General features: G+C 40.0%; 2 pseudogenes; one reads left to right on the top strand and one right to left on the bottom strand.

The window, feature by feature from the left end:
* Positions 1 to 4,826: 4,826 nt before the first annotated feature.
* LOC110195647 (ubiquitin-like protein 7 pseudogene) lies at positions 4,827 to 6,147 on the bottom strand (annotated as a pseudogene).
* Positions 6,131 to 6,855, top strand: LOC110195675 (ferritin heavy chain pseudogene; annotated as a pseudogene).
* The last annotated feature ends 3,392 nt before the right edge of the window (positions 6,856 to 10,247 follow it).

Below are 10,247 nucleotides of genomic sequence, written 5' to 3'. Positions count from 1 at the left end.
TACAGAACTACATACATACACACAGACACAGACACACACACACGCACACACACACACACACACAAATATATATATATGGATCAAATGGAATGTATAAATTCTGAAAGCTTGTTTCAGGCTGGGCCTCAGGGAGTGTCTGTGTACTGAGGAAGTCATCATACATCCTATGATCTGGCTCTGAGCTTTGCAGGTTTAGACACGCAATTTTATCAGTTCATCAGGAGTGTTTAATTAAACCCAGACCAACTGATATACATTAATCAAAGTTGTAAAAGAAAATTGATTAAATATAATCATTGAGAAGAATTCAGTTAGTCTTCTGTATTTTTTTTAAATTCACAATTCATCCCACCTTCAAAATCCCCTGTCCAAAACTATCTAATTAACATCTGTCCTTCATTTATCTAACTTTTTGAGTTTCATTTTCATCTACAGAATGTAGGAGTTGGGGAAACTAGATGAGCCTATGGATACCTTTCTAGCTCTAAATACTTGATCGTTATCCAGTTTTTATTCTGTTAACCCTCAAGTAACCAGGAAACGAGAAAGTGAGGTGGGGAGAAGGAAGTGATTGTATCCAACTGGTGTTTGAAACACACACACACACACACACACACACACACACACAATGTTCTTGAGTTTGACGGACAGAAAACTAGCCATTTTAAACAAGGACACAATCAGCAGCACCTCACCTCTACCTAATGAAGAGAAGTAAGGCACGTGCGTGATGATTTTTCAGGTTTACAAAGTGCTTTTCTCCCAAAAACCTTTTAATAATAATAGTGCATGTGGGGGGCAGAGACAAAATGGCAGAGTAAAAGCAGTGACTTGCTTGAGTTCTCCTTCAAATCCCTCCAAATACCTGTAAAAAAATGGCTTTCAACAAATTCTAGAGCAGTATAACCCACAAAAAGACAGAGTAAAACAAATTTCCAACCTAAGATAACCTGGATGGTTGATGGGAAAGGTCTCTTGTGCCAGCATAGGAGAGGAGCTCAGTTCAGCATGGGCCACTCAGGCAAAGACCAGGCCTCAATAAAACTGGAGCAGGCCTCAGGGAACTGAATCATTAACGGCTACACTGGTTTCCAGACTTCTCAACCTGCAAATATCAAAGACAACTTAGAAAGGCAGTAGGAAAGGTCTGTTGGACCTGTATGAGGAAGGAGCAAGGTCCAGCTCCGGGCCTGGTGTAGCACTGGGGCAATGGTGGTGGATGCTTGCGCGCATCAACGGGGGGGTGGGGGGGGTGGGGGGATCAAACAGCTGATCAGAGGCGGGTTGCAGGGATCTCTTTGATGGTGCTGAGGCAAGATTCTCTTGCTTTGCCCATGGATCTGGGTCACAGCCCTAGATGGTGGTCCTAAGGTGGAGAAGGAGTGCCAGCATGACACCGCTTGTGGTCACAGTGAAGAGGGAATCCTCCCCACAGTTTCAAGGCAGAAAAGAGTGTTTTTGGTCACTATAGACCACAGCACAGGCCAGGAAAGGAGTAAACACCTCGCCTTTGATCATACCATCTTGGAAAAACTGAAAATTTACAGGTCCCTCTGAAATTCAGTTATCTCTGAAAATAGCTGCAAAAAAGCCCCTGAAGCTTGGGACAGTACACTTTCCATAGGCGAAGCAGAGCCTTACCTTAACAAAGAGTTTAAAAGTCAAGTAACTGGCTGGGAACATGAGCAAACAGCACAAAAACACTCAGATTATAGGATCTCACTTTGGTGAAAAGATCAAAATGTACAACCAGAAGAAGACAACAAAGTCAAAGCTCTTACATCCAAAGCCTCCAAGAAAAACATCAATTGGTCCCCAGGCCATGGAAGAGCTTAAAAAGAATTTTGAGAAGCAAGTAAAGGAAGTAGAGTGAAAACTGGGAAGGGAAATGAGAGCGATGCAAGAAAATTATGAAAAACAAATCAACAACTTATTAAAGGAGACCCAAAAAATGCCGAAGAGAATAACACCTTAAAATAATAGAGTAATCCAAATGGCAAAAGAAGTCCAAAAAAACAATGAGGAGAAGAATGCCTTAAAAAGCAGAATTGGCTAAATGGAAAAGGAGGTCCAAAAGCTCACTGAAGAAAATAATTTCTTAAAAATTATAATGGTACAAATGGAAGCTAATATCTTTCTGAGAAATCAAAACTATAAAACAAAACCAAAAGAATGAAAAAATAAAAGACGATGTGAAATATCTCATTGGAAAAACAAGCAACCTAGAAAATAGATCCAGGAGAGACAATTTAAAATTATTGGACTACCTGAAAGCTATGATAAAAAAAAAAAAAGAGAGAGAGCCTTGGTATCATCTTTTAAGAAACTATCAAGGAAAACTGCCCTGAGATTCTAGAACCAGAGGGTAAAATAGAAATGGAAAGAATCCACTGATCACTTCCTAAAAGAAATCCCCAAAGGAAATTCCAGAGATCCCAGACAAGCATCCACAAAGAAACAATTCAAGTATTGTGGAAACACAGTCAGGAAAACACAAGATTTAGCAGCTTCTACATTAAGGTATCTATCTGAGGGCTTAGGATACGATATTCCAGAGGTGAAAGGAGCTAGGATTAAAACCAGGAATCACCTACCCACCAAAACTGAGTATAATCCTTCAGGGGAAAAATAGATTTTCGATGAAATAGATGACTTTTAAACATTCTTGATGAAAAGATCAGAGCTGAAAAGAAAATCTGACTTTCAAATACAAGACTCAAGAGTAGCATGAAAAGATAAACAGGAAAGAGAAATCATAAGGGACTTATTAAAGTTGAACTGTTTACATTCCTACATAAAAAGATTATATTAGTAACTCATGAGATCTTTCTCAGTATTAGGGTAGTTTGAGGGAATATGAGTTGAATATGAAGGGATGATATCTAAAAAATAAAAGGGATAAGAGAGGATTATACTGGGAGAAGGAGAAAGGGAGAGGTAGAATGGGGTAAATTATCTCACACAGGAAAACATTTTTACAGTGGAGGGGAAGAGAGGGAAGGTAAGAGGGAATGAATGAATTCTTACTCTCATCAGATTTGGCTTAAGGAGGGAATACCATACACACTTAATTGGGTATGGAAATCTATCTTACTCTACAGGAAAACAGGGAGAAAGGGAATGACAGAGCAGAGGATGATTGAAAGGAGAGCAGATTGGGGGGGTGATCAGAAGCAAACACTTTTGAGAAAGGACAGGGTCAAAGGAGAAAACAGGAGGTGGGAATGAATAGAGGGAAATATAGTTGGTTTTTTACAACATGACTACTATGGAAGCATGACTACACCTGTATATCCTATATTGAGTTGATTGCCTTCTCAATGAGGGTGGGTGGGTAGGGAGGAAGGGATAGAATTTGGAACCCAAAGTTTTAAAAAGAAATATTAAAAACTGTTTTTACATGCAACTGGGAAATAAGATATACGGGCAAAGAGGTACAGAAATCTATCCAACCCTACAGGAAAGTAGCAGGAAAAGGAGATAAGAGAAGGGGGTGGGTGATAGAAGGGAGGACAGATTGGGCAGAGGGGTATTCAGAATGCGTGGGTTTCTTGGGGTGGGAGGAGAGGAGAGATGGGGAGAAAATTTGGAATCTTGTGGAAATGAATGTTGAAAACTAAAAATTAATTAATTAAAAATAATAGAATATGTATTAGTCTCATTTTATGGGTGAGGAAAAAGTAGATTTAATGGACTTACCTTCAGTCATACAGTAGGCAAAAGTGACCCTCCTATCTCCTGTTCTTCACATACAACATTCAGGGAGCCTACTTGTGAATGTGATCTCCCACTTCTAAGTTGCCCTTGGTTTCACTTAAGGATAGGCAATGGAACAAGGAAGACAATATGAACAAGAGTGCCTGAATGGAGAATGTGCTGATCTCTTAACCCAAGCATGTCAGATCTAGGGAAAAACAAAAACAAAAACAAAGCAAAAAACAAAAACCTTAGGGGTCTTGAAGTTGATCTCATTCACAACTGAGAGTAAAGAGATTCATAGAGAGGAAATAGAAGAAATGAGCTGACGACAATCACACAAACACACACACACATTAACACATAAATATACCAATAATAGTTTTTAGGCTAGAATACTGGATTTCTAGCACTCTGCCTAAGGTTTGTTTGCTTGGTTTTTTATAAGAGATGCAATAATGTTTTTGTTTTGTTGTCATTTGTTTTCATTAAAAAAATCACCACTGGAATAATATGAGTATAGACATACATGCATACATACATATATTTGTACACATTATATGTTATATGTGTGTACGAATAAGCATACACATATATATGTGTAAAGAGATGGAGAATGAGAGCTGTCCTTACAGAGTATTTTACGGTAGACCAGTCACATATAATTTATGAATGGAATGATTTTTAATATCTTCCTAAAAAGAATTGTCTCCAATATTCTGTGTCTTTGTGATCTTATCAATGTAGATTTTCCCTTCAACAGTACATATTTCAAAGCATCCATATCTGACATTGGTATGTGCTCAATGTACCTGTCATCCCATGAATTCTCTACTACTTGTCTACCTAATGTGCTGAGGAGATTCCCCCTCTTCTTTTGACATTGTAATACTATTGATGGAACATTTGGGCTTTTCCATTGGGCTTTCCACTTGCTCTCAAAAACAAAACAAAACAAAACAAAAAACTCATCTATCTTCTTTTCAAGCATATGTTTCTTTGATGACATCATTTACCTCACTTCTTCCATGGAATACCAGATATATACTTATCAGCCCTCGTAAACCATTTTTTATCAGTTTCCACATAAACTGTATTGGGGAAATATATTGACCCCAGGACCTTTACAGTCATCTTATCTTTATGGCATCTCTATTGGCCCATATACTATAGCCTCTGACAGGAATCAGTGGGGCCCTGCCAGCAAAGAAGAATTCTAAGGCTGCCTAGATATCCCCTCCAGTTGTCTGAAGCTCAACTCATCCTCATGGATACCCATCTTAAAGTTGCTATAGCAGAAGCTGCCATTGGTTCTGAGAAGTTTGTCTTACTTGAGGCCTGCATGGAATGCTGAAGGGCCTGGCTTAAGAGGTCATTAGTAATGGAATTACCTGACTGTTCATTGGTGGACACTCGAGAGGTAGCTTAGGAGTGGCCCCAGGTGCCAGGGGTAGGGGTGTGAGAGTTGCTCTCCTAGAAGCTGACAAGGGCCATGCCTATGTCCTGCTCACTCTGTGTGATGCACTGAAGGCACAGATACTGGATGTGAACTAAATGTGCTGCTGGAGGGTATGGACCTCATGGTTGAATGAAAGTTGTCTTCATAATTAGAGAATCCTTCAAATAAGAAGCTGGCATGCCCCTGTAGCAGCCAGAAGGCTGACTGAGCGAGGAGGTGCATGCATTGGGAGTGGAGCGCTGCCTGCCACAAGTACAGAATTAGAATGATGGCCTTGATTAGAGCAAGGTGAACTGGGATCAGCTATTCAGTATGCTGGGATCCACAATGGAGGAGATCCCTATCCTAAAAGACCCCCAGTGCAATAGGATCATTGCTGAAGCCTGAGGTGGCCACAATGCAGTCTTAAAGACTGCATCTTTGTAGGCAGGACTGCTTTGCAATGCAATGTACAAGACCTAGAATTTCCTCATGGAAGCTGCCTTGTCCACAGGCTCTGCCTTCTGCTATGGCTCAGGCTATGTTTTACAAAACATGGACTGTGGAGCCATGCTGACTGCCATAGATATCAAGGGTATGGTCATTCTTTAACTTTCGACCACATTACATTAGATAAATGAGCTCCAGATCTGGGTCTGACTCTTGCAATTGGCTAGTGATAAGCGGCTTCAAAAATGACATACGGGGCCAGAAGCGCAGGGAAGGGGAGTCGCTGCGGTTTCCTGCTTCAGCAGTGCTTGAACGGAACCCGCTGCTCGATTCCCGGCCGGAGCCGCCCTTAGCCACCTGTCCACCTTCACCTCCACTAACCAACACTTCCGTCCTCCCGTTCGAGCAGCAGCCGCCCGCCTCAGCCGCCCCCCGGTCGTCGCCGCCGCCGCCGCCGCCCCAGCCTCAGCCGCAGCCGCAGCCGCTGCGCAGCCACCTCCTCCCGCCTCCTCCTCCCGCCTCCTCCTCCTTCTCTTAGCCGCCTCCGCCGTCTCCGCCGCCATGACGACCTCGTCCCCCTCTCAGGTGCTACAGAATTACCACCAGGACTCGGAGGCCGCCATCAACCGGAAGATCAACCTGGAGCTCTACGCCTCCTACGTCTACCTGTCCATGTCTTACTACTTCGACCAAGATGATGTGGCATTGAAGAACTTTGCAAATATTTCCTACACCAATCCCACAAGGAGAGGGAGCATGCTGAGAAGCTGATGAAACTGCAAAACCAGCGAGGTGGTCGGATCTTCCTGCAAGACATCAAGAAACCAGACCGAGATGACTGGGAGAGTGGGCTGGACGCAATGGAGCGTGCTCTGCACTTGGAAAAAAATGTCAATGAGTCTTTACTGGAATTGCACAAGCTGGCAACTGACAAGAACGACCCACATTTATGTGATTTCATCGAAACCCACTACCTGGACGAACAGGTAAAGTCCATCAAACAACTGGGTGATCACGTAACCAACCTGCGCAAAATGGGGGCCCCCGATTCTGGCATGGCGGAATATCTTTTTGACAAGCACACCCTTGGAGACAGTGACAACGAGAGCTAAGCCACACCTGGCTTCCCCCACACTTGGGAACTGTGGGAGTGACTCCTACTGTCTTTCAGTGCATGCATATTTTGGTTATCTGACCTTTTCATAATCTGTACCAAAAAACTACCACCATTTACACCCCAATAAAGTGAGTTGGTACTGATGAAAAAAAAATGACATACTGTAGGCACCGAAGGAATATTCACCTAATTCTGACTCTGGTAACAGGAGAATGGATTTCGAACTGAATATAACATTCCTGAGGACAGAGACTATTTCACTTTTGTCACTGAATGCCACAGCGGGCACATAATAGATATCCTATTGCTTGATTCCACTGTCCAACCTAGCCCCCAATCCTTTAATCCTAGAACTGAGGAAGAAAGAAGGGAAGGGAGGGAGTCTGGCAGCAACCTAATTTAAATATATTTTAAAACAACAGTAACAATAACTTGTTTCAAATTGTTCTGGTATAAAAACCAGGTTTCCTCACCCCTAAGGCTTTTGTAGATGTAGTGGGTGATCCTAAAGCACTGTTATTATTATTTTACCTTGATAATAACAGTAACAATAACAATCATAGCAACAGATTTATACATATGTAAGATGTTCTAATGCTTCCTTACTGCCTCGAGGATAACATGCAAATTCTACTCTTTGGCATTTAAAGCCCTTCACAATGCAACTTTTGCCTGCCTGTAACTTCTGCCTTCCAAGGCTCATCACTCCTTTTCCCAAAGTTTAGTTCCTGTTAGACTGACACGTCCAGATCCCCCTGCTTGCTAATTCCCATCTCCCTGCCCAAATGACCTTATACACCTTTTGTAGTTACTCATTTGCATACGTGATCTCCGTCCTCTTATGAATGTAAGCTACTTGAGGGCATCTTTTGTTTGTTTCTTTTCTTTTTGAAAGTGCCTAACAGTGCCATAAAGCTTGTTGAATGAATAAAAATGAATGCATGAACACTGCTTTAAAGTTTACAAAGCCTCATCTTTTCAACTCTGGGAGGTGATGGCGCCAAATTAAATAAGTTAAATAACCTTCCTTAATTTTATGGTTAGTGTCAGAGCTGGGATTTGAACCTTCGTCTCTTGACTCCAAGTCCAGAGCTCTTTCCACAGCTAAAGAAGCAAATAGCATAAGTATAGGAGTTGGGGAAAGGGAAATAGGAATAATTTAATTATTTTAAAGATGTACAAACAGTAAGTAAACAGGTTGTATGATTAGAGATAAAAAAAATACAGGTCTTTTATACTCTCAGAATGATGTAACTAGGTAACTATCACTCTTTCTGTACTTTTGCTTCAGCTTTATGTGAAATAGGAAACAAACAAACAAAAAACAGAGTGAACCCAGCTAATCCAGGATCCTAGAGAATGTGTTATTTATTGAACGCTAAAAGCTTAGTCTGGATAAACAGACTGCTTGTGGTTGTAAAAGGAGTAGACAGTTGACAAAAGCTACCTAAAGCAGTTTTACAATAATTCTTTCCTAAATATCCTGAAGCTGTGTAAATAGCTTCAGAAAAGATCTACCTCCAAGTTAAGATTCAGGATGAATTGGAAAGGAGAAGTATAATCCCAGTCTGTGGATAAAATCAAGGTTGGAACAACTGAACAATTAATTCTTAATTGGAAAAGTAGCAAGTTGAACCTTAGATGTGTGCTTCAAAAAATTATTTACGTATGTATGTATCATCATTAAACCTCCCTTATATTATTACTGGTTTTGGCCAACTTAGTGTAGAGTTATGTGATGTCATCACACTAGGGAACCAATGCCTAATATAGAAAATCTTTTTGCTGATGCCAATCTACAAGTTGTTAGAGCTATTTATAGCTGTAGGTAGATAGATAGATAGATAGATAGATAGATAGATAGATAGATAGATAGATTGATGATAGATGAGAGAGGTAACATGTGCATATTTATATATACTCACCATACACATTCACACATACATCTCTCTCTCTTTTTCTCACTCTGCAAGTCCCAACTAAAACTTCCCCCAACAATCCCTCTTAAGTCTAGTGCCTTTTAATTATATCCTATTTATCCTGTTTATAGCTTGCTTCGTAGATAATTGTTTGCTTGTGATTTCTCCCATTAGACTATAAACTCTTTGAGGGCAGGGACTATTTTTTAAACCTCTTTTTGTATCCTCAGAGCTTATCACAGTGCTTGGCATATAGTAGGTACTTAATAAATGTAGATTGATTGATTGACGTGAGTATGTGTGTGTATTAAAGTCTTGGAGGATCTCAGGTGAAATTGGGAGGTTAGCACATCTTGTCTAGATTCACACAATTTAGGTTTTCTTGACTTTGTAACTAACTTGTTCTTCTTGTATCACAATATCTTCACACACATTTTATGTATGTATTTATATGTATATTCATTTTACATACACACATATAACTATTCCTATGCATACATTCCATCTCCCTCACCCCATCACTTTACACAAGTAGGTACTAAAAAATTTAAAACTACGTTGCAGATCTCATATAAGTTACATACCCTTGCATTTGGACCACATAAGATCAAGATTCCTGCTGTCACTTGGCAGTGTCATGCTCTATTTTCAAATGACTGTCTCACGGACAAAAATTGAGCCATTGAAAGTGGTGTCTGAACAAATACATACATATACACACACACAGATATATATGTATGCATATGTGTGTGTGGGTATATGTGTGTATACATACATGCACATATCCTCACATCTACCCCACATATATATGTATAAATATAATATACACATACACACACACATGCATATGCAGGATTATATATGTGTATATATTTTTGTATATATGTATATCAATTAATTTATCTGTCAATCTGATTATACTAGAAACTGGAGTGGTTTGCCATTTCCTTCTCCAGAACATTCTGCAAATGAAGAACTAAGGCGAACAGAGCTAAGTGACTTGCCCAGGTTCACATAGTAATTATCTGAGGCCAGATTAGAACTCAGAAAGCTGAGTCTTCCTGCCTCTATACAGCAGCCAATTAATATAGATATATAAAAACAAACGAATGAATCAATGAATAAATAACGATGAAAATTTCATACAATCCATATTGCCTTGAGACCTACAGTGGTTCCACTAGTAAAGGGAAAGAGTAGAAATTCAATTGAGGTCTCTAATGACTGGGATTCTGCCTCTTGTTTCCCCTTACCACTGAGGTCGATAATGACTACAAGTCCAATAGTATTTTTACTACACCCCTGTGCTTCCTTTAACAAAGAGTGTTACTTTAATAGGCTAAATAGAAAATATCTAAATAATTAAATTCTTGGCCATGATGTACTAGTAATCACACATTTCAAGTAGTGCTAAGAAAGTCATCTCATTAGCAGCATCCTAGTATTATAGAGAAAGTATATCTTCAATGTTGGCTTATGAGGTAACTTAAATAAAGGGGCTGGCTAGTGTTAATTGTAAACCAACACACTGAAAACCCACTTACTTACGATGTGTGAGGAACTGCTCCATTAATATGTGTATAGTTTGATTGTTGGAAGAGACAGATAAAGAATATCTGCATAAGGA

The sequence above is a fragment of the Phascolarctos cinereus genome, unplaced genomic scaffold, assembly GCF_003287225.1.
Source record: "Phascolarctos cinereus isolate Bilbo 61053 unplaced genomic scaffold, phaCin_HiC Scaffold_9;HRSCAF=440, whole genome shotgun sequence".
NCBI classification, from domain to species: domain Eukaryota; kingdom Metazoa; phylum Chordata; class Mammalia; order Diprotodontia; family Phascolarctidae; genus Phascolarctos; species Phascolarctos cinereus.
The sequence above is the reverse complement of the archived record's forward strand: the minus strand, read 5'-3'. Positions and strand labels throughout refer to the sequence as shown.